Source organism: Macaca fascicularis, chromosome 15 (genome assembly GCF_037993035.2).
Source record: "Macaca fascicularis isolate 582-1 chromosome 15, T2T-MFA8v1.1".
In the NCBI taxonomy this organism is placed as follows: domain Eukaryota; kingdom Metazoa; phylum Chordata; class Mammalia; order Primates; family Cercopithecidae; genus Macaca; species Macaca fascicularis.
Genome location: NC_088389.1, coordinates 174219 through 198246, shown reverse-complemented (window position 1 = coordinate 198246; position 24028 = coordinate 174219). Strand labels below are relative to the sequence as shown.

Below are 24028 nucleotides of genomic sequence, written 5' to 3'. Positions count from 1 at the left end.
GTGCGGTGGTGTGACCTCAGCTCACTTCAACCTCTGCCTCCTGAGTTCAAGCGATTCTCCTGCCTCAGCCTCCCTAGTAGCTGGTACTACAGGTGTTCAGCACCATGCCAGGCTAAGTTTTGTATTTTAGTAGAGACGGTGTTTCACCATGTTGGCCAGGCTGGTCTCGAACTCCTGACCTCAAGTGATCCACCTGTCTCTGCCTCCCAAAGTGCTGGGATTACAGGCATGAGCAGCCACCACTCCCGGCCTGATGAGAAAACTTTTTTGTGCTCTTTAATAAAGTGCAAAGGGTTCCTGAGACCAAAAAGTTTGAAAACCACTGGCTTAAACCGACAAAATTGTCCATGATTCTTCAGTGTATCTTCTAATCTGTTGATGGAGAGAGGACAGCAAGGGTTGCTTTACTTTTTTCCTTTCACAACTCAATGGTGCTGGGACAACTGGGGTATCCACATAGAAAAGGATGGACTGGACCCTTCCTCACCCTACATGCAAAGCTCAACATGGTTCCAATGTAAGGAGCTGACTGAGACCCATTCTGTCAGTCTGCTGGGTACCATAACGGACACCACAGACCATGCGACTTAGACAATAGCATCTTATTTCCTTTTTTCTGGAGACTGGAAGCCTGGGATCAAGGTGAGGGCAGGGTTGGATTCTCTGGGGCCTCACCCCATGCTGTGTAGACAGCTTCTTCTCTGTGTCCTCACAGGTTTCTCTTACGTGTATGCAGCACTGAGGACTGTGTCTAAATTCTCTTAAAAGAACACCAGTCATACTGGATCAGGGCCTACTTTTAAGATCTTAGGGGACCTAAATTGCCAAGTTAAAGGCCCTGTATGTAAATACAGTGACATTTTGGGTTTCTGGGGTTGTGACTTTAACATGGAATCTTGGGGGAGGGGGACAGTTCAGCTCATAACACCTTTAGGGGAGAATCCTGGAGAAACTGTTAGGTTGGATTAGGCAATGTTTCCTTGGCTGAGACGTCTAGAGCTATAACAAGCAACTGAAGGGAAAAAGACGGTATCAAAATTAAAAATGTTCAATTCAGAGGATACTATTAAAGTAAAAAGACAACCCACAGAACAGGATACATTATCACGATAAGGACCTGATATCAAGAATATATTCAAAAACTCTTAATAAAAATCCAATTTAAAAATGGACAAAGGATTTGAATAGACATTCTCCAAAGAAAGACATACAAATGCCTTAAAAAGCACATGAGATGTTTAGCAGAATTCGTCATCTTAGAAATGGAAATCAAAACCACCGTGAAATAACACTTCACAACCACCGTGATGGGTGGGTAAAACCCCAGTATTGGACAGTGACATGTTGGTGAATTGGGGAAAACTGAAATCTTGATATATTGCTAGTGGGAGGGGAAGTAAAATGGTGCAGTTGATTTGGAAAAGTCTGACAGTTCCTCAGAAAAGCATGAAATCACCGTACGACCCAGCAATTTCACTCCTAGCCATATGCTCAAGAAAACTGAAAACATTTTTCCAAAAAGTATGTCATGCCTGAATCTTCACAGCAGCATTATTCATAGTAGTAGAAACAGTCCAGGTGTCTGTCAACCGGTCACTCACTGAGATTCCACTCACCTTAGACGTGAAAGATGTCAGCACCGAAGGTCACACCAAAGGTCATGCACTGTACGATTCTCCTCACAACAGGTGTCCAGAATGGGCAAATCCAGAGAAAAGGAAGTTGGCTGGTGATTGCCAGGGGCTGGTAGAAGGAAGGAGCCAGGTGCTGACTCTTAATGGGTTCAAGGTTTCTTTGGCCTGTGGTGAAAAAGTCCCGGAATTACATACTAGTGGTTGATGTGCAGCTTTTAGAATATGCTAAAAAGACTGAATTGTATTCTTTAATATTGGGGCTTTTGTGCTTTGTAAATTGCTTTTCAATTTAAAAAGGAATTCAAGAAGTTATTTGGTGTTGATATGATAGTATCCAAAACAAGTTACTATGTAACTCACGTCCCCAGAGTTAAACTTCATTTTCTGAGGATCTTGAAGTGTTTGAGGCTAGGAGACACAACGATCCTATACTGTATGTTACACCCCATCTTACTGATTTCTATCTCACATAACCATATTCAGGAAAAACCGACATGTAAATGTGAGCTGAATGCTATGCAGAGGCACATTCCTCTTACCCAGATGATCTTTAGTGGTACAGTAAGAGATGAGATCATAGCAACGTTAGTTTAGTTAGTTTTAATTTCCATGGCAACAGGAATTTGGCACATGGGATGAGTTAGATCTCCCTGCACAGCTCCTAACGGGGTTGCCCATTTCTGTGTGGTGTCTGTGTATATTCTCGCTGTGGAAATAAGTGATAGCACCTGCACAAACACTTGTCCGGAAGCGCACACGAAGCTGGTGAAGGCAGAGGACAGGCGAGAGGGAAGCATGGCTCAGCCCTGGCAAAGAAGACCGTTATTCCAAACGCAAAATATTCAGGAACACAATCCTTGGGAAGACTGGTGATGTCTTTAGACCTCACCACTATCGGGTTGTATCTGTGCAGCCAGTTACCAGAGCCGCAGAACGGCGTGTGTTGGTATTGGTGTCATCACTCAACGATTCTGACTTTTCCTGGTGCTGAGGATGACTGCATATGGCAGAAGCAAAGTGCTAATCTAGCACAGGTCATCATATCCAAGTTCTTTTCTATGAAGGCGGGCAGGGTTAGGAACCACCCCACCCCACCCCACCCCACTCCCCAATCCTATAAGAACTGGGATCTGATGATCTGTGCTGTCGAGAGAGGCAGGGTTAGAACACCTCATTCCTCAATCCCATTGTTGAAAATAATAGTTGGATTGGGAGGGTTTTTACTCCTAAGGTTGAAGCCGTGCATTTCTGGAGCCTGGGCTGTCAGTCATGGTGGCTGGGGAATGCTGGGGCTGCGGTTGTCTGGCTGCCGGTAGCCCTGCTGGTGGGTCCTCCCTCTTTGACACCGTTCATTTCTGAAGCTTGCTTTCCCCGGTGTTGGAAGTAGCAGCACTGGAGGAATGGCCGCCTTCCTACAGTGAAGCTCTGGCAGGAGAGGAGAAGATACGGAGCGTCTGTTCAAGGACGTGACGTTCTGGGCACTGCACCATGCGTTCTGCTTCTCAGCTGTGCCTCCTGGTTGATGTTACCATCACCTGGCATTTCCCAGGAGGTAACTCGCGAATGCCACACTGATGGAACAGTGCGGCTCGAGTCCAGGGCCGCTAGAGCACATCAACAAGGTCAGGCTGGACGCATGTGCTTGCTGACAGGAAAATGACAGGAAATGACATGTCAGTTCAGGAAAATGACAGGAAATGTCATGTCAGTTCAGGAAAATGACAGGAAATGTCATGTCAGTTCAGGAAAATGACAGGAAATGTGTTTGCTGACAGAAAAATGACAGGAAGACGACAGGAAAGAGGCCCATGAGGAGAGGAACCAGTAGATTCAAGGCAGTTAACCGAAGGAGCGAGCCATCACAGGCTGGGAGGACACCCCAGCCACAGTGGATGTCAGCGGTGGTGGCTGGACTCGGGGTCCGTGAATGTTGCATGATCGAACGTGTTTGGTACATTCTCAGCTCCTGCCCAGGTGCCTCCCAAGCATCAGGTGTTGTGGCTCCCCACACCCTTCCCATCTGTGTGTAGCATGACCACCACCTTCCTACCGTGTGTTTGTCCTATCACGGCTGCTGTGCCTAACGGACGCTTTGCTTTCCAGCTACTTTCCTATAACCAAAGCCCTTGAACGACTTTGCGTTTCAGAGACGACAGGGTATTAGTTTTTCATGATTGCTCTGAGGATTGCCGAAAGCAAATGTAACTTACAGGATGGAAGATATTGGAGACAGTAATTATAGATGACTTTTCTCAGTTTTTTGATTGTGGTAAAGTTACACAGCACTCTATTTTTAAGTGTATGGTTTTGTGGCATTAAGTGTGTTCACACTGTCGTGCTGCGATCACCGCCATCCATCTCCAGAACTTTCTGGTCTCCCCACGCTTGAAACTCGGTCTACCAAACACTAGCTCTCCTCCCGCCCCAGCCCTGGTAAGCACTACAGGTTGCTTACAAAATAAGCTTTTTCAGTAAGAGAAGGGGCAAGGAAAAGAGCTCTAAAGACTGTCTTGAGATTTGAGGAAGTGTTTTAGGTTTTGTTGTGTGGTTCCCGGTGTAAAGGAACTATTGAAGACGTGGGAAGGCGAAGGTCTGTGATCTCAGGAAGTGCTGGGCTGGGCAGCTTTCCCACTGTGACGGGGGCACTTGCCCTCAAACCTGCCTGAGATAATCGCGTGAGGATGGTGCTGCATTGTGACAGCTCTGAACTTGGTCTCCTTGAACGTTGCCAGGTACATAAGCTTTGGCGGTTACCGTCTAGTGTCTGTGGGAGACCTAGAATTTGAACATTGTTGACTTTAGGACACACTCATTTTATAACACTCTACCTGTTCTCATCAATAGGAAATATGCTGTGTCCTTTTTTTTTTTTTTTTGAGAGGGAGTCTCGCTCTGTCGCCCAGGCTGGGGTGCAGTGGCCGGATCTCAGCTCACTGCAAGCTCCGCCTGCTGGGTTTACGCCATTCTCCTGCCTCAGCCTCCCGAGTAGCTGGGACTACAGGCGCCCGCCACCTCGCCCGGTTAGGTTTTTTTGGTTTTTTTTTTTTGTATTTTTTAGTAGAGATGGGGTTTCACCGTGTTAGCCAGGATGGTCTCGATCTCCTGACCTCGTGATCCGCCCGTCTTGGCCTCCCAAAGTGCTGGGATTACAGGCTGGAGCCACCGCGCCCGGCCTTTTTTTTTTTTTTTTTTCCCCCTTAATATTCTGTGTTGCCGTAACAGTAGTTGCAGCGGACGCTACTTCTGGTTCATGGTCATCACCAAACACAAGCTTCAGGAAACCGTGTGAAAAATGAAGGGGAAAGTGCTGTTCTGCAAAGGGCTTTTTTGAACATCTTGTTTTTTTCTGGAATATCTGTTTTGGTGTAAAACGTTTTCATATTTAGGGGTTTGTAACGTGTTTTATACTGGTTAGCTTTGAAACCCCATGTTTTTGCATGCCATGGGGCTGCTTTATCCTGTTATTCTATGATATAGCAGGTTGGCAAAACTATTGGTTATTTCACTTTAAAAACCAAAGCAGCTTACAGATTGAGTGTGATTCTTGTAAGAATTTAATTGTAAAATTGATTTGTGTTCAACAAGCTTACTGGAATGGCTAGATCCGTGGACAAAAAGATAAGAACATGTCAAGTCTCTGGGCCAGGAAGGACTTCCAAATAATACAAGTGATACACATTAATTTCTTAACAAAAGATTAGATTTAGTACATAACTGTTTAAAACCTCCATATTTTCTATTATAGCCATTCCACAGTGCCCATGGGGGTGGGCTGCAGGACTGCCTATGGAATCCAAGGTCTTTGGGCGTTGAGGTCCCTGCAATAAAATGGCATCGTGTTTGCATATGACATATGCACATCCTCCTGCAGATAGTCATGTCAGGGTTGCTCGTAACAGCTATACCATGGACATTCCATGCGAGTAGTTGTTTAATGAATAATAAAGTCTGAATGCTTAGTACAAACACATTAAAAAATATGTTGATCTATGGTTGGTTGAATCCACAGGCCTGGAACCCCGGGAGAGAATACAAACTCTAGAAGCAAAACGAACAAAGCACTTGAGGTCAGCAGTGACGGGTGTGGGATCACACTGAATCTCATGTGCTTTGCTGTCTGTGTCACTGTGTCCCGTGTAAACGGGAATCATTTGTAGCTTAAGGTAAAATAGGTAACAGGAAACACTACAGAGTGGGCACGAAGGCGCGCCCCTCATTACCCCGTGTTACAGCCAAGCGTCTGCCTCCTAGGGAAGGATTTGTTCTGTGGGGAGACTAGATGTTGATGATTTCCGGATGTGTGAAGGGAAACTCCCTCCGAGAAGCGTGGCTTTGGCCGGAGCACATCAGACGAGAGTTACCGTGGCATGGAGTTTCCACAGTGGCCCTCAGGCCTGCTGCTTCTCTCCTCTCCCCACCCCTGGCCCTGACTCTTACCAAGGGAGGCAAGTTCAGCTCCAGCTGAGCCCCGCACAGGGCTGTGGGTCTCTAGGGCAGGTGCCCACCTTCGCCTGAACAGGCTGTGTCAGAGGAGGGTCTGGCTGTACTTGAGCTGTGAGAGATGCTCTCAGAGATCCAGCATCCTGAAAACCCAGGTGCTGAAGGTTCCTCCTCTTCCACCATCCTGCGGGGAAGGGGGTCTTATCCTGCTTCCCCTCAACCCAAGCTGACTTCTTGTCTGTTCTGTACACCTAGGTTTTCAGAACAGTTTTGTTAATCATCTAGCAGACAAACAACCATAAGGTGACAGCCTGGGAGGGTAGACGGCGCTGGAAGGTAGTTTCCTGAATAACAGCGTTCAGTTTCCTGTTTTGCCATCATTTGACCCAAGGCCCCAAGATAATTGAAATATTGTCAGCCAAACACCGATTTTTTAATCTGAGTTTTTTTTTTTCTTTTTAAGTTATGGGTGCAAACTTATAACCAGGGACCTGACAAAAGAGAAGGATTTATTTGCAAAGTGAATGTCGGGGATGGTTGGCATTTGCCAACTCTGACTAGCAGGGACCCAGGCTGCTTCCGTTCTGCCGCCCGACTCCTGATCCTCCAGCTCCTGCCCCTGTTCCCACCAGCAGGAAGAGGAGCGGGAAGGTGCCTTTTCCCCTTTAAGGGGGTGAGGTGAGAGTTGCACCTGCCACTTAGCTAGTCCCTGGGGTGATTCTCCAGCATGGGTGGGAGTTGGGTTTGGAGGCCTGAGCCCCGTGAAGCTGGGGTTGCTGTTCCCTGAGCAGCAGGAAACTGGACTCTGGGAAGTGGGGTCAGAGGGTAGCATCCTCAGGAGGGGCCTCTCGTCCCATTTGACATCTTCACTGCAAAAGGGGGTGTGGGCTTCATGGTCCATTGACAAATAGAACGTTACTTTTTTTTTTTTTTTTGAAGCACATAGAACCCTAATTCCTTTGGCTTTTACTAAAGTGGCATTTTGTAATTCCACATGATTTCATTGATATACTCGCAGGAGAGAATGCTTCCTGTAAACCAGAAGGATCTCTGCGACAGTCCTCGATCCATAGAGAGTTCATTTTCCCAAGGTTATAGACACAGCCTTAGGAGGGGTTGAGGACACACTGCGGCAGCCTCAGGAGGTCCTGGACATGTGTCCAAGGTGTTTGGGGCACAACTTGGTCTTACACATTTTAGGGAGACGTGAGACATCAATACATGTGAGACGTACGTTGGTTCAGTCTAGGAAGGATGGACGGCTCGAAGCGGGGAGGGATTTCCAGGTCACAGGTAGATCAGACAAATGCATTTCTGGTGCATCTTTCCAGAGGAAGCAGTCAGATCCGCATTTATCTCCGTGTGCAGATGGTGACTTTGAGTTCTGTCCTCTGTCCATGAGGAATTTCCTTGTGGATCGGTTGTGAGGGAGGTACGTGGCTTTTCCCCCCACCCCCAGTAGCTGTCTCTGTTAGGAAGAGCATGGGAGGCAGGTTTGGTCTAAGCTCTTCCTCACCTTGACGTCCCTTTACCTTAGTGATTTTGGGGTCCTGAGATGTATTTTCAACTTCATGTTTCTGAATACACTGGCACTCTAAACAGTGTTGTAGGAGGCATCTAACTTACTTAGAAGAAGAAGAATATCTGGAAACACTTGAGCACCTTCGTCCTTGAGAGAACCAAGCCTTTGTTTAGTTTGCTTTGCCCTGAGGCTGTTACGCTGTCCCGGGCTGTGCGGCCTTAGAAAGCTGTGCCCCTGTGAGCTACTGCCTGTGGAATCTGGTGACTTTGAAGTTAATCCAGCAGCTACATATTTTGGAAAGCAGATTCCCTCTTAAAGTGTTGGTGATTATGATTCTAGCACTAGAATTTCAGTGTGTATTTTCCACCCTTCTTACTTTGTCTCCTCATACACTGAGATGCTGCTGCATTTGCTCTTAGGCTTCACGGAGGGAGGGTCAGTTCTGACTCTTTCTTAGATATTGACCTTGAACGGACAGAATCGAGATTCAGGAAAACTCTCGAGCTGTGAGAGTGTGCTGATATCTATGTAAGTGGGGTTCATGTGTCAAACTCAGGTTTAAGAAAAACCAATTCTAGGCTGGGCATAGTGGCTCACACCTGTCATCCCAGCACCTTGGGAGGCTGAGTTGGGCAGTTCACTTTTGAGCCCAGGAATTCCAGACCAGCCTGGGCAACATAGCAAGACCCTGACTCTACAAAAAATTAAATAGGACAGGTGATGTACACCTGTGGTCCCAGCTACTCGGGAAGCTAAGGCTGGAGGATGACCCAAGCCTGGCAGGTTGAGGCTGCAGTGAACCATGATAGCACCACTGTACTTATGGTGCACTGTGCCTGAGTGGCAGAAGAACAACCACCCCCCCACACACAAAATATCAATTAATGCAGTGGTCAGTTCTGCTGGGACCACCTGTTAAGACTACTCTGGGTCTCATGGTTTGAGAAGCGTCTGTCTGGGGTCCAGAGGGAGTAGCTTGAGCGCTTAGAAGCCAGTTCTTGTGGTTGAGCGTGATTGCGGGTGTGGAGTTGGGGGCAGGGCTCTCCACGGCATGAGTGGGTAAATGGATAGGCTTCCAGGACGAGCCCCTGTGACTTTGCCTGGTTTACATCCGTCCAATACAAATCCACAGGCTCTTACTCTAGAAGCTTCTGCAGGGCCTGATGGACTGGCCTGGGGACAGAGGGTGCCCTCAGAGCCTCATGGTGCCGTCTGGTTTAGGAAGAGCACTTAGTCACCTAGATCTAGGATTTATGGCACTACAAGGGGACTCCTCACACTCGGAGCAGCATCCATCTGCATTCTAGACTTGGTTCTAGGCAAAGTATTTTGGAGCCTGTTGGTACCCTGTGTTCTGTTTATGTGTAAAACAAGTTAGAGTTATAACTAGTTAAAACCTATTTTTAACATTTTGTCACAGAATATGGCAGTTGTGGTGGAGCCTGGCCAGAGACCCCCACACTCAGACGCTGTTGCTTGCTGGAGTTGCAGGCGTTGCCTGCATCGGCTGCCCCTCCCGGCGTGTCTGTGTTCTTGACACGGGCGCCCATCGAGGCTCGGCCTGTGAGAATCGTGCCACCGTTTGTCTCCGTGTTCCTCTGAGGTTCCGCAGACTTCACGGTCCCGTGGCAGAGCGTACGGTATCTGCTTGCATCCTGATTTCCCCAAACCCCAGGACAGACCAAGAGTTCCTTACACACAACTGCAGAGGGCCCCGTGGCGTGGATTTGCAGAGACACAGCCTTTCCCCAGCTTGGCCTTCGTCTCCAGGGTTGGCTTTAGGGTGATAGAAGCTTCCTTCAGACTGGGGGGCCTTGAAGCTTTGGTGCTAGGAATTCGGTGACCAGCACGGATGATACCCCGTTTCTCTGCATTTGTAGCAATAGTTGTTAACACGACCACGAGATGTACAGAGGAAGGAAAAAGGAGGTTTTATTTTCAGAGTAACACTCTGTGCTTTGGGAAATGTGGTCTTGGGGGAGCTGTAAGCACACGCCCCTCAGGAGGGGAGGAGGCCGCGGCATTACACGTTCCGGGGTTTGTTGGCTGTGTGTGTTCATCGGGCTCAAGGAATGTCTGAACGTTTACAGGGAAAGTGGGGTTTGTTCATCCGGTTCGTACAATGTCTGAACACTTACAGGGAAAGTCTAGCACACATGCAGTGAGTTAACCTGTAACATCCGTGTTCGCCTTGGGGCAAGTGTAACATTTGAAATGAGGTGGACTGGGCGTGTCATGTACAAAGGTGAGCTGTTGGGCGCAGACGTTTATGCGCAGCCTCAGTCACAGCCAGGACTGGCTCAGGGTCTGCAGCCTGTGGCAGGAAAGGACACTCATGAGGCCATTCTGTCCAGTCGGGGCTGCCGGCAGGGTCCCAGGGTGGGGCTGTCTGGTCGACCGGCATCTGGAGTCCACCCAGGTCCAGTGGGCAGCGTTCCTCTACACCAGGCTTCTGATTGTGGAGGAGACTTCATGCTGGTTAACACACTGTACAGGAGTAATGTTGTGGGGCTTTGGGGTCCACCTTCCCTATGATGCCGGTTACATTTCTCTCCGGACCTCACAGCCACAGAGATTGCACCTCGTCTGACAGCAGGGGGTGCCATGTTGACATAGTAATTTATTGTATTAACCTTTTTATTACTATTTTAATAACTTTTTTTTTCTTTTTAAAGAGATAGGGTATTGCTGTGTTACTCAAGCCAGTCTTGAACTCCTGGCCTCAAGCAATCCTCCCACCTCGGCCTCCCAAAGTGCTGGGCTTATAGACGTGAGCCAGTGCGCCCAGCCTACAGCCACGTTTTTAAAACTCAGCAGTTTAAAAATCCTATTCCTTTTACCCCCTCAAGCAGGCTGGTTGGCCTTGTGCAAACTGGGGTGTCACGATCTTAGCCTCCCCCTTTTATTTTTCCCTTTGGCCTCAAGTTCTGATGAGAACAGCAGTTACAAAATGGGCTTTAGGTGATCCTTCCGTTACTAAAGCCAGAATTCTCACCAGTTGGAGATGTTTGTCCCCAGGATCCCAGAAAGCTGCTTTGAATCAAGCCCGTAGCAAATAAGTAAGGAACTAAACTCTTGGTCCTCTGCTTAGTACCAGGGGAATGGGTTAGTTGCTGATACCCTTTGATCTGTGCTCACGTGCTGCATCTCATCACGGGAAGCAGAGTCGCCCTGTGGAATAAAGCCCGGCTCAAGGTGGCGCGTCGAGACGCTTGGGGCTGTCAGTCCCTTATACAGCGGCAGACTTGGAGACTCAGTATCGCGTGCAGAGCCCAGGCAACCGGAGTGCATCCACCTTAGAGACCACATGGACGGTCGGCAAGGTGGATGTCCGGGCATATGGCCTTGACAGGCCCACTGCGAGGTGAATTAGGAATTCGTTAGCAAAGAAATCAAACTCGCCTTTGGGTCCCAACTACTTGGAAGGTTGAGGCGGGAGGATTGCTTGAGGCAGAAGGTCAAGGCCGCGATGAGCCGTGATTGTAATACTGCACTCTAGACTGGGTGACATAGCGAGACTCCAAGTCAAAAAAAAAAAACAAAAACAAAAACAAAAAAAAAACAAACCTTACTCTTCATAGCAAGAGAGAGAATTTATCAAAGTAACTGAAACAAAATCTTAGATGATGTAATTTCAGTGGCTAAGTGAGCTGTCCAGCCCACGTGGCTGGCTCACAACGCAACAGAGCCAGGTGCTGCTGCAACTGCCCCCCAGTCCCGATCGCTTGTGGACATTTTCTGTTTTCCCATATCTCCCTTTTGGATACGTAGCTCGCTACTTTATAGCTAAGCATCAGTAAAACAGGTTGTCTACTTTGAAAAGTAACTATTTTGTCTTTTAAGGACAGAAAATGAAGCAGGTGACAATAGCATGGCAACCTGGTGAATAGATTTAGAGGAATATTTAATACTTGGCACCACTCTGATCCCTTCTTCTCTCGTGCTTAGTTACAGCTACCGCCTCCTAGGACAGAACACTTTGAGCTCTGTGAGTAGGAATTAAACATGTTCTAAATCAGAAGTTTTAGTTAAGCAGTATTTTATGTGAATGCCCAGATCCTAAGTGTTCACTGTACTAGTGTGTGGTGTTGAAGAAGGAACGAGGGCTTGGGGCCACGTCTATGGTGCAGCGTCCGGGTTCCCATATGTGAGATGAGGGCCATGAGACACGGCCTGGAAGGTTCAGACTGTGGGATTGAAGGGATCTACCCACTCCTGGAAAGCCTCAAGTCTAACTTGACTTGGGCTGGTTTTAGGGAGATGCTGGCAGCGCTGTCCACACAGGTCACTGGGAGGGCCTCCGGCACCGTCCCCGTCAGGTGTCTCATGATCAGCCCAGCTTGCTCATCTCAGAAGCTGTTGGTCGTGTTCTCGTTCCTGTTGTTCGTTGCGTGTTATTTAGGTTCTGTTCATGTGGGGACCTAGGAAGTTCCACAGTGGGAGGAGAGCCGCTGAGCCGCCTTCCTGCCTGGACGCCAGCCCCACGGAGGACCGTAACTGCTTGAGGTTGGCTTCTGCCCCCGGCCTCACCTGTGGAGGCATTGATGCAGTGGTACTTTCTAAGCTCCTGGGGCACACAGTGCTGTTGTGTGGATCCACAGGCCACTGTGGCGTCCAAGCACGTGCTCCCGGAGGAGAGGACTCTGCGGGCACTGATAGTGGGAGCTGGCTGAGAGTCCAGCGAGTTGAGACTCCCTGTGACGTGCACAGCTGCCATCTGCACAGCTCCTCCTGACGCCAAGATGGTTGTGCGACAAATGCACAAAGCACATCTCCAGCAAAAAGCCGCCGAGTGTCCACATCCAGGATATCCACCACGGTGGCTTTTTGGTGTTAATACGATGAATGTGAGCAGCAGGTGGTCTGCATTGAGTGTGACTGTGCCACTGCAGTTTTGTTCTCATGTCTTGATGAGCATGAACGGTTCCTGACGAGGGTAGGTAAGGATGCTGTGACCTGAGACTCTGCAGTATTGTAGCTTGAGGAACCAAGGAGTTTTTCTGTCTTGCAAACCTGTCAGGGAGGGTGTTCCAGGCTGGTGACTGCTCCATGAGGTATTCAGAGATCCAGGTTTCTTCCCGACCCCTGCTCTGCGTTCCCAGGGACACGGCTGTCCTTGCCGTGGTTGGGAATGGGTGATTGCCATGCTGGCAGGGGAGGCTTAAGGTGAGAGTGGCCCTGATTTACCTAATCTACATAATGACAGGGAGCCTGGGAGTAAAGTGTAGCCATGGCCTGGAGGATGGATGATGGATGTTGGTGAACGATTGGCTGCACTCACCGCAGCTGGCCCAGGAATGGGGAAGGATGGCTGAGTATGCCGTTCAACGGTACCTGGTTCTTTCAGATTTGACTTCCTTATGGATTTTCTGCTGTAAAGAGGAGAGAGCCTGTGGTTCTAGGCCAAGCATCTCACTCATCTCATAGCATCTTGTATCCCTCAGCCAACATTTATGTCAAGTTTTAGAAGTCCTATCAAACTGGCAAGCATTTCTCAATTTGGTTTAACCATTGGATTTTGTATCTGTGTCTGCATGTCTATTTTACATCTATGTGGTTATTTGACACTCTGTAGTACCTTTGTAATAGGTTCTATTTGGTGGAAGTTACTTTCAACAAACCCTTGCTGCTACTTGAATTTTCAAGGTTGCAAGTAGAAAGGAGAGAATAAAAACCACATCTTCTCTAATTTTAAAATGTGTTGTTTCTCAAATCACACCAGAAGTAAAGATATTACAAATTACAAAAGCAGCCAGAATCAAGGTTAAGAGATTTCTGGGCGATTCTGGCTAATCAGCAGTATTTGCTGAGGTGTGTGCAGCAGAGCAACATGCCAAAACGCCCGGGACGGGGGAGAGTTGGGAGGCCAGGCTGTGACTTCGGAGGTGCTGTTGCCTCAGGGAGAGGAGCTAGATGTAGAGAGGATAAATGGCCACAGGTGTGACCACCGCCATCCTTGCCGCGGTACGGAGGCCTTTCTACAGGGGCCTTTGTGAGCTGAATTAAAAATCGAAATTGAGAGAGTGCAATGCATTCTTAGTTTTTAAAATAAAATGCTAATAGAGAACGTTTTGTTTGTAAGAATGTAAAGTGTTACATCTTTGTTTAGAATTTAAGAATAATAATTTGCTTCTGAGATCTTTGTGACTGAGATTTGAAATCTTAAGTATGGTTTTTTCTTCCATGTTTTATACATATGCACGTATACACATATATGTAAGGTATATAAAAGGAAAATAAGCGTGTCTGTATTCACATTTATATACACTTCCATAATGTGTATACTTCCAGTCACACTTAGGTCTAAGAGACTATGACTTGACTTGATAACCATGAGAGGGTAATCGCGCCTCCCGTGTTCCAGGCCTCACACAGCCCGTGCCAGGTTTTGGAAGCAGGAATTTGTCTGCAGCCACTTCGGGAAGCATGTGGTTGCCAGGATTGCCTAGAGCTCCAGGCTGTCTCCAGTCCCAGCCTCCCTGGGGTAGAAGCTGCCCTACCAGGGGCCTGGACATGGATGTTAGGGCCTGGAGCCAGGGACCGCTCCTGAAGCGGGGGGCTCCCCTCACGGCTGGGCATGAGAACCGAGGATAGGAGGCGGAACCAGCCTCGGGCCAGTGCACGGCCTCCCTGAAGTGCTTGCGGGAAGCCCCAGCTGCACTTTGCTGACCCCATAGACGGCACCTCACTCTGTGAGATCCCCCTGGCCCACCCCTCAGGTTCCTAAAATGATGAAGGTTTCCTGAGCTGTGAATTTTTAGGTCTAGGCTAAAAAGTCCTGGGACAGGCTCACAGGGTTCTTTATGTAGAAATGATGAGTGTGCTGGTGACTCAGAGCAGGCACTGCACCCTCACTCCAGGGTCCTTCATGCCAGGTGGAAACGAGCGTGTGGGTCACCCAGAGTCCCTGCATCCTCACTCCAGTCACTGCTCTTTGGTTTCTTAATTAAAAGCCTAAAAGCCTTGATAATGAAAATGCATTCTCCCCAGAGAGTCGAGTTTCCGGTTATGGAGGCTCACCTGTAAATGCCGTGCCAGGTCAAATATGCTGAGATCTGGGCCAGGTCCTGCTTCCTGCCCACGGCCAAAGCAGGTACTTCATTTGGGAGGTGACCCAGGGGGATATCTGAGAGGCCTGCCGGTCCCCGAGGGATGAATCCGCTGGCCTTCACATTCTGCTCCGGCCTCCATCAGCTCCTTTCTACCTGCAAACTGCCGGCTTTGACGTTGCCATCATTGGAGATATGTTAGGGACTTAGTATGGGTTGACACCCATAGGACCAGCAGATCGTGGAAAGGTGGGAACCAGGGCTGGGAGGGTGGTGACCACGGCCAAACTGAGAACCGTGGTGGGCTGGGAGGTCCATCTTCTGTCTGAAGTGTTTTTCAAAATATAAAACATAGTGTCTCAGGAGCATGAGAGGGCAGGCCACAGACGGGGAGAACGCATCTGTAAAAGACTCATCTGAGAAAGGCTGTTATCCAAACCGTGCAAGGAACTCTCAAAACTCAACAAGAAAATGAACAACCTGATTAAAAATGGACCAAAGACCTGGACAGATACCCCAACAAAGAAGATACACAGATGGCAAATCTACACGTGGAAACATGACCCGCGTCTTATGTCATAGGGTGAGGCGTCACTGTGCACCCATCGGCCTGGCCAAAACACGAACTCCGACACTGCCGCGTGCTGGTGGGTGTGTGGGCATCAGGACCCTCACTCATCGCTGGGGGAAGTGGGGCAGCTGCTGTAGGAGGCAGCGTGGCGGTTTTCCGTGGAACTAAGCTCTCCGACCACAGGAGCAATCACAGTCCTGGACGTTTACTCGGAGGAGCTGAAAGTTTACTTCCATGCGGAAATGTGCACACAGACGTTGACAGCAGCTTTATAATTGCCAAAACTAGAAAGCAACCAAGATGCCCTTCAGCAGGTGAATGGATAAACTGTGGTATGTCAGATACTGGGATATTATTCAGCACTAAAAAGAACTGGACCCCTAATCCATGAAGACAAGGAAGGATCTTAAATGCATGTTGCTAAGTGAGACTCCAATCTGGAAAGGCTGCCTGCTGTCTGAGTCCAACCACAGCACAGTCTGGAAAAGGCAAAGCTGTGGAGACAGTCAAACAGTCAGTGGCTGCCAGGGGCTGGGGAAGGGAGAGATGAATGGGAGGAGCATAGGGGATATGGAAGGTGGGAAACAACTCCAGGTGGGGCTTTCATGGGGGATGCATGCCGTTCCACGTCTGTGAAACCCACAGAGTGAGCAGCAGCAGGCCGAGTCCTCGTGTGAGCTGTGGACTGTGGGTGGTGGTGCCGTGTTGATGCGGGTCTGTCGGTCGTAGAGACATGCTGGTCTGGTGAGGGCGGGAGAATGATGGAGGCTGTGCCTGTGCTGGGAAAGGAGATAGGTGAGGACTCTCTGTACTTTCCTCTTGATTTTGCTATGAACCAAAAACTGCTTTTAAAAATGTCTATTGAAAAGACAAACAAAAGAGTGCTGGCCAGACAACATCTGTGTGAGGGTGTGGCCTGTGTTCTACATTCAGAATTTCCGTTAGAATACACACATCTAAATTTTTCAAAGTTAAACCTTTGCATTAAGTAACTCGCTACCAAGTTACAGTATCAGCTTGAGCGCTGCCAGGATGGCCAGGATCCTGTATCCTGACAGGCTTCTCCCCTTGCAGGTGCAGTTGACGTCCATGGCCACATCCCAGTAAGCAGCAGGGCTGGAATCAGGAGTCAGGCTTTGCGGGACAGAGAGGAAGTGAGATCTGTAAGCACGTGGCTGAGGGCCGGCAGGGGGGAACCCATGGCAGGGGGCCGGCAGGGATGACTTTTTGATCAGTTTTCCTTATCGCTGAGGCCTTCCTAGACTTGGGGAGTTGGAGTCCCCACTCTCGGGTGCCTCAGAAACCAAAGGCTGCTCGTAATCCTCAAGTTCCAGATGCCTCAGGGGAGGTACCTGGGTTGTTGGGTGCAGTTCCGTTATTTGCTGCTCGGTGGGATTTGCCCACAGCATTTCTGGTTGTTTCTAAGAGCTGATGTTTGAGCTGCTTATAATCACATATGGATGTCGATCTACCAATAAAAGTTAAGAGCAGAATTTTAGTTCAAAGAGTTGTGAAAATGCTCAAGGTCGTGTACTAATGTATACATTACATTTGTGGAAATATCTAAAAGTCCAGGATTTATATTAAACACTTCTCTTGATTTTTGTGATATCTACCTGTCATTTTTCCATTTGATTAATAGATGTCAGAGGGCTTAAATTTTGAGTGCCTGAATTCACTGAAACTAAAACTTCTTACATCAAATGTAATTGAACTGAACGTAGCCAACAGTGCATGCTTTTATAAGTACTGATTAAAATATATAGAAAAACACATATCCATGAACATGCAGATGGGGGCAACATGTTAAACCGTGGAAGTAGAATTAGTATTCTTTGTTTTCTGAGAAGACAAATTTTTAAAAAGCTAAGGGGTCTTATAACTTTCTAGTTTCCAACTTATTTACCCTAAAGTGGAAGATTGACAGCAGCAGAAGAGGAGATCCTGGGCCAGTGCAGGCTCTGGGAGCAGCGGGGTGAGTGCTGGAAGGAGCTGGCTGGAGGCAGAGCCAGGGAGGGGCTCAGACAGGCCAGGACGGCCTCAGGGCACGCGGCTCAGTGAGTGAGAAAAGGTTCACATTTCTTGGAGAGCCCTTGACTCTGCCCACGGAAAACCCAAACTCCTTCCAACGGGGATGTGCATCTCATGTAAAAGTTGTTACTCCCAGAAAGAAAGCCAGTGGATGTAGAAATTTTATGTATGCAGAAATAATTTCAAATTTGTTTCTAACCTTATCCTTTTCTTCCCCCATCTTAATGTGTGGTGACTTTCTGCACACATCTTAGGAGAGCGCTGTATTTCAGTTCCTGTTGGCTCTGTTGTGACTTTGTGGTGTCCGATGTTCTTGTTCTGAGGTTCTGCCCAGAACGTGGCTCCTCCCTGCTGAGCGTTGCTTGTTGAAGGCCCGTGTGGAAACTTTCCCTGTAAGCTCGTTGCCCTCAGCAGTCTTGGTTCAGAAATCTTTAGACCTCCTGAGACTCCACACAACCTTCTAAACTTTCTAGCGTGACCTTTTCATTTTACTGTTCCCCACTAACTCAGATGTTTTCCAGAATGTAAGTAATCTGCTGCATGCAGGGCGGGGAGTGCCCTCCGTTGGCTCTGGGGAGAAGCATCGCTGTTTCTCCGGGTGGAGCTTCCCGCCCACCATGGTGTGCTCCAAGACGCAGCAGGGTTCCTTGGCAGAAGTAACCGTCGAAGGCCCGTGTCTCCGTGGCATGGTGGCTGTGGGTATGCGGCCTCGCGGCCATACCGGCCCCTCCCCATCAATGGCACCACCGAGAGGAGCAGGGGGAGGCCTGGGATCTGTCTCCAGAGTCACAGCTGTGCTTCCGAGACTGCGTCGTCCGTTTGTAACTAGACATGCAGAGAAAGTGTTGGAGATCAGCAGGAGACGGTATCTGTCCCTAATGAGCTCAGGCGTGCCCTTGAGAGGGTCAGGTTTCTGTGCGGCTGATCTGGACTCAGCCTGGCTGTGGCAGTGCAGGTGACTGCTGGGCTTTGGCAAGGCTGCACCCACTGTCCGTCTGAAATGGCCCCCTTCCCTGGCTCACGGTGCCAACTGGGTGCCCAGGCCTGTGTATGTGTCGGGGAAGGGGTGGGTGGGGGTCCTACTTTATTGCCGTATCCAATGGCACGCGGGGTCAGCACTCAGGAAACATGTGCTGTGTGGGTCAGCGATTGAGTTCAGAAACCTGGAAAATTCAGCAGTGTAGGCTTTGGGCATGACCCGTCCAGCCTTGGGGCTCTTTCTTTCTCTGAATTTCCTTCCATGGCATCCTCCTCATCCCAGGGGCCCCTGTCCCCGTATGGCTGTTGGCAGCTTCACAGGTTCCTCTGCCTCCCCTCCCAGGCCCTGGAGTGGCTGGGACAGCTAGTGGCTGTGCAGACCCCACAGCCAGTAGATCGTTGGTGCCAACGCCTTGGGCCTGGGTTACCTGAGTCAAGGACTCCAGTACATGGCTGAGCTCACCCCGAATGTCTGGATCAGAAGGCCTTGGGTTGCAGAAAGGTGGGAGTTCGATATCGAAGGACAGCCTCCAAAGCAGAAGGGGAAATGGCTGTGCTGGATGGGCAGCTAGAAGAGTCTGTGCACAGCCTGGGACCCAGTGCAGACACAGAGCTGACATGGGCACTGCAGTGACACGGCCACCATGGAAGTGGGCAAAGTTATAGGCTTCAGATCGATATGGAGGGGCTGGTCTAAAACAATCCTCTGTTTCCTTTAATCCTAGCAACTGCTGGCTTTTGGGGTGGGGGAGTGAGATCTGTGGTGGCCGCGAGGAGAGACAGGGATTTTAATTAAACCCCTCTTTCTGGGAGAGGGGAGTAGCCGTTTCTGTAGGGCAGTGAGCATCGTCATCTCAGGCAGCTCAGGCTGCTGTAACGAAACATCATTGACTGAGCGGCTTATGAACAACAGGAATTTGTTTCTCACAGTTCTAGCGGCTGGATGGCAGGATCAGGGTGCCGCACGGGTGGATTCTGGTGTGGGCTCCTTCCCGGTTGGCACACACCTTCTCTCTGGCCCTGACACAATGGGAGGGTGAGGGATTTGCTGGGCCCCTTTCTGAGGCACAAATCCCATTCAAGGGTCTCCAGCCTCGGGAACTCATCACCTCCCAAAGACCTCCTGACAGCATCACATTGAGGGTGAGGATTTCAACCTGTGTTTTGGGGGGCAGGCAGTTCGTAATCTTCACCCTCTTTGTGTATTTCTGACTCAACATTGAGTCTGCCTTTGGCTCTCCAGGGGACAGAGCCTGTGTGGACACTGAGCAAGGTCAGAGCTGCAAGCATGTGCACATCGGGGGCAAGGGAGCTGCCAGGGGTGTGAGAAGGGGGTTTCAGCGTCAATCGGAGCTGCTTTCCTGGCAAATGTACTCATAAGCTATCCTGGCAACATTTGCTTTTCACGAAGAGTCGATGAGGCAGTGGGGGCAGCAGGCGGTGTTGCCAGAAGCTTGGAACTGATGGGCAGCAGAGAAGGGGCAGAGGCCATGACCTTGGGGTGGTCAGCAGTGCCAGGTGTCTGCCCTCCAGGTCTCAAGTCTGTGATTGTGCAGAGACTGAGCAGACCGGGGCTTGCCGGCCAGTGTGGCTCTCATGCAGGTGATTATCGGGGTTGCCTTCTATGTAATGTTCCCTCAACCCCATCCCCCCCCCCACCAATTTCTGTAACTAGCAGAAATGCTGCTGCGTTTGATGAAGCCTTGAGTTTCCCATGGAGATGTAGGAATAGCACGATTTGGCTCACGTCAAAATACTTTGCAGTGAAGCTGCACGGAAGAGGATTCTAGGCTTCCATTTGACGTTTTCAACAATGCCTGAGTGTTACAGGACCGTCTTGCTTGTTAAAAAGCACCAGATGAAAAAGGCTACTGGTTAATAAAGGAGACTTTTTACATTAGCACAGAGAGGGTGGCTTGAGATAAATTCAGCGTAACATAGGTGTGTTTGTAAGCCGTCAAAAGGACCATCTCTCTGCTGGCGACACATGTTTTCCGGTATTGGTTTTGTTCTGAAAAAGGATGACTGGCATTCGGCAGAGTCATTCCAGAATTCACCTGGAAGGTGTCCACATGGTGCCTTTTCTCCTGACATTCTGGGCACCACGAGGAATCATTCCTGTCTTCAGCACTAGCAGGAGACTTTTCCTGAACACCTGCTCCTCTTTGGCGTTGTGGGTGTGAAGGGGTCAGAGTGAGCCTGTCTTCATGGAGCTTTCAGACATCATGGGGATAGTGTGGCACAAGTGTCGGGCTCAGGGGGGACGGAGGTTTTCCCCCAGAAAACAGCTGCCGATTCCAGGATGGTCCTCGACCCCTCCTCCCTCTGTTCCTCTGCGTCATGTTTGAATTAAGGCTGTTCTATCGTTGCGGGGGTGTCATGTTAACTGGAAGTGTGCTTTTTTACTGGGCAGTAAGTAAATTAATGGTACATTTTCCAAGGACAGCGAGGTTTGATTTGATGAATCCAGTGGGGGAAAGGAGAAGGGGCTTGGCTGTGTGGGGATGTGTGTGATGGGAGCAGAATGGAGCAGCCATGCAGGCTGTTGGGATGGAGGGGCCACGCCCGCATTTCCATGGGGTCCGTCGCTGTTTGTGCCACTAGACCTGAACCTCTGTCTCTACAGTAGTAACGCATCATTCACGTCCCAGCAGGCCAAGTCCTCAGGAAAATGGGGCCAAAAAGTAGAAAACCATGACCGTAGAAGGTAACGGCACATGACTGAGCTTTCTGGGTGGTGCGTCCTTGTGATAAAAACAGTCCTGAGCTGAACACCAGGATGAAAACGAACCGTCCTCCGTGCTGAAGTCGGAAGAGGTGTGCTTGGCTCTCCGCAGTGCCTGCCTGTTTGGGCGGTGATTACTGCAGGTCACACGTGCTGTACAGGAGGAGGGCAGTGAACTCTGGAGCCAGGCTGGCCGGGTGCAAGTCCCAGCTCCATAGCCAGCTCTGTGATCTGGGACAATTCACCTATGTCCTCTGCCTCTCGGTTTCCTCCTCTGTAAAAGGGGGGTAATAGTCGCATCTATCTGAAAGGGCTATGTGAGAATTAAACGACCTTGTAAATGTAAGGGGCTGAGAACAGTATCTGCTCTTGGTGAGCAGAAGGCTGACCAAGGAGGTGACCAGCAAAATACCCCTTTCGAAGCCTCAATACTGTTCCATAGTGAGCAAAGACACAGCTCCTCTATGGACGAAGCCATTAATAGTCGATCCTGGCAGGCAGAGTGCAGATTCCTTCGAATCAGAAATTTGAACTCGGGCCAACGACTGCTGTACTGATTGAGTAAATCTTAGGATTTGTTGTTAATGGTAAAGTCTACAAAAACAGAAACAGTCTGAAGGAGTTTGAGAGGGTGTGGGCTCAGCTGCAATCTCTCCTCCCAAGGCCGTTGGTTAACATCATCTCCAGCCCTGTGGAAAGACAGCAGCAGTGAAGAAAATGTCGGACAAACATTTGGTGTGTTTGTACACTTCTCCCAGAAATCCTAAATGCTTTGCATGTTTCAGCTAATAATTCATGAAAATGGATTATGCTGACCATTTTATAACCTACTTCACTGCTCTCCTGTCTAAATCCATCCCTTTGTGACACATTTTTTACACTTGGCTCATTTTTTCAATTGTGTTTGCTGTCTTACTGCCATGTAAAGGATAAACGTGCATGTCTATGTTGATTTGACTGAGACAGCTAATGCTAAATATGTCTCTGTTCCTTGAAGGTTGACTTGTGATGGTGTCATTTAAGTCTCTTACTTTTTCCCCTTGAGTCAGCAAAATATTCCATGTTACTTTGAGCAAAACTTGCTCACTAGTGTTATGGAGGGTATAAAAGCAAATGGAATAAGTTTCCTGCCTTCAGGAGGATTGAAATCTCAAAGTCGGTATGACAGCATGGATGGGAGTCAGCTCAGTTTGCAGCTTTTAAAACATGTTGGAATCTTTCCTCTGCCACTTTTAATGGTGAGACCCTGAGCAAATCATTTCCACAAGCATCAGGCTCCCCATCTATGACATGGAAGTAAAAATAGCAATCTTGACAAAATTGTGATGACTACAGACGTGTACCTAACCTCTTATTTACCGCCTCCCGATAGAAGATATTGTAACTCATCCCATTTGAGAGCAGGTGGTGATCACCCCATCCTGTGAGATTCAAGTATAATAATTATCTGGAATCCCCCATCTGCAGGCGAGGAAGACCCAGCAGCCCTCACAATGTCTTCTGGAAACTGGATTTTGTTTGAAGGGTGAACTGACTCCAAGTTTCTTCTGTTTTCACGTATTGTCCTTCCTACGTGTCTCCTGGGGTTTTTCCCTACCTCCCAATCTACATTAACCTGATAACAGCCAGCTATGTTTTCTAGAATTCCCCTAAATTGACTCATGCCAAATACTGAATACAGTAGATTGGGAGGGTTCATTAAATCACGATAGAGCATCCTAAAGAAGGAAAGTAGACACCTTTGTTCTTAAAGGGTCTTCAGCCATCCCACCCTGGAGGTGGTTGCTGATTGCCTCTTCTCCTCGGGCAGTCTTGTTACTATGCATCACTTTTTTTTTTTTTTTCCTGAGATGAAGTCTCTGTCACTCAGGCTGGAGTGCAGTGTCATGATCTTGTCTCACTGCAACCTCCATCTCCTGGGTTCAAGTGATTCTCCTGCCTCAGCCTTCCGAGTAGCTGGACTACAGGTATGTGCCACCACACCCAGCTAATTTTTGTATTTTTGGTAGAGACAGGGTTTCACAATATTGGTCAGACTGGTCTTGAACTCTTGACTTCGTGATCCATCCACGTTGGCTTCCCAAAGTGCTAGGATTACAGGCGTGAGTCACCGCACCCGGCCTGCATCACTTTTTATGCCTCGTCTTCATCCTTACAGCTTCTCCTTCCTAGGGGCCTCAACTCCCAACCCTGGAGTAAGGGTCACAACTGTCCATCTTCATGCAACACAGCTTAGTTCCCCTTCTTCTCCTCCCCACCATGCCCTATGGGCTGCTTTTCTACAACCAGAATGGAGACCCAGGGAGATCTGCTAAACTAAGACAGTTCTCACCCCTGGGAGAAAAATCTACTTCCCAGTTCTCAGTCCTGCTAAACTATTGTTAAGATAAAGAAGGACCATGATAAATCCTATTGGCTAAGAGAAGAAGATTCTCCAGGTTGCCATAGGACAAGAGAGGAAGTGACAGAATCTGCAGCCATTTGGTCGAATATGTGATATGTGAGTCATTCTGAGGAATACGTTAAAATTCTGTACTCAGATCTTGGAAAATGATATTGCCAGTAGAGGGAAGAATGTAACAAAAAACCCAGGCAGAAAACAAACAAGTGTGTGTGGAGAAGAACAATAATGTGATGTGAATGAAGGGTTCGGTGTCATGAGTGAGAAATGGCTGACCGAAAGTAGGGAGATGCAGAGAGGAAGATACCACGGGAAGACTGAACATCACATTAAGTGATTTAGGTGATTCTGCCTGCAGTGCAAATATTTTGGGCTCTGAAGTGAAGTCATCAAAAGGTTTACGTCTGTAATGGAGGATTGGTCTAGATAGCCTCTCAGATCCCACTCGGCTTTGAGATCCTTGATTCCGGGTCACACCTGCGGGTCTGGAGGGCAGTTCTTCAGGGTCATGAAGGAAGGATTCCAGGAGGCTGGAACATGAAGGACATTCAGGTGACCACATCAAGAGATCAAGTGGGGTAACAAGAGCCTGAACTAGAAGGAATGCAGTGTAAATACGAAGAAGAGGAAATGGGAAACTGACTAGAAACGATAAGTAGAGAAAAAGGGAAACGTGT

General features: G+C 48.7%; 1 long non-coding RNA gene across 6 annotated transcripts in view; it reads right to left on the bottom strand.

Moving 5' to 3' along the window:
• The window catches only part of LOC135967504 (uncharacterized), a 143310-nt gene that overhangs the window by 10523 nt on the left and 108759 nt on the right, over window positions 1–24028 (bottom strand). For 2 of the 6 annotated variants that reach the window (XR_012423987.1, XR_012423988.1), the window contains 2 exons: window positions 14617–21639; window positions 1617–1799 (listed from right to left, as the gene is read on the bottom strand). This is a non-coding gene — a long non-coding RNA (uncharacterized lncRNA). Of the gene's footprint in view, window positions 1–1616; window positions 12610–14616; window positions 23882–24028 lie in introns of all 6 variants that reach the window. The other 4 variants (XR_012423991.1, XR_012423992.1, XR_012423990.1 and 1 more) reach the window with 4 other exon arrangements.